We start from the raw sequence: 743 nt of genomic DNA, 5'->3' as shown, positions 1-743 counted from the left end.
TCACACCCTGGAGGAGCACCTGTCTAGCGTTCAACGCCAGAACAGAGCATGGCAAAATGGGCAGCATCCTGGCGCTGAACGCCCAGAACAAGCATGGTTCTGGCGTTCAACGCCAGAAATGGCAGCAAATGGGCGTTGAACGCCCAAAATGGGAACCAACCTGGCGCTGAACGCCCAGAGTTGTGTGCAAGGGCATTTTGCATGCCTAAATTGGTGCAGGGATGTAAATGCCTTGACACCTCAAGATTTGTGGACCCCACAGGATCATCTCAGGATCTGTGGACCCCGCAGGATCACCTCAGAATCTGTGGACCCTACAGGATCCACACCTACCTCCACTCACTTCTTCTCATCCCTCACCACTCTCTTTCACACAATCCCATAAACACTCTTCCCCAAAAACCCTTCACCAATCACCTCAATCTCTCTTCCCCATCACCTCTTCACCACTCACATCCATCCACTCTTCCCCATAAACCTACCTCATAAACTCCACCTACCTTCAAAATTCAAAACCAATTTCCCACTCAAACCCACCCTAAATGGCCGAAACCTTCCCCCCTCCCTTCCCTATATAAAGCCCTCCATTCTTCCTCATTTTCATACAACACAACCCTCTCCTCTCTACTTGGCCAAAACACACTTCACCCCTCTTCTCCATATTTTCTTTTTCTTCTTCCTCTATTCTTTCTTTCATTGCTCGAGGGCGAGCAATATTCTAAGTTTGGTGTGGTAAAAGCATA

Source organism: Arachis ipaensis, chromosome B01, assembly GCF_000816755.2.
Source record: "Arachis ipaensis cultivar K30076 chromosome B01, Araip1.1, whole genome shotgun sequence".
Classification (NCBI taxonomy): domain Eukaryota; kingdom Viridiplantae; phylum Streptophyta; class Magnoliopsida; order Fabales; family Fabaceae; genus Arachis; species Arachis ipaensis.
The sequence above is the reverse complement of the archived record's forward strand: the minus strand, read 5'-3'. Positions refer to the sequence as shown.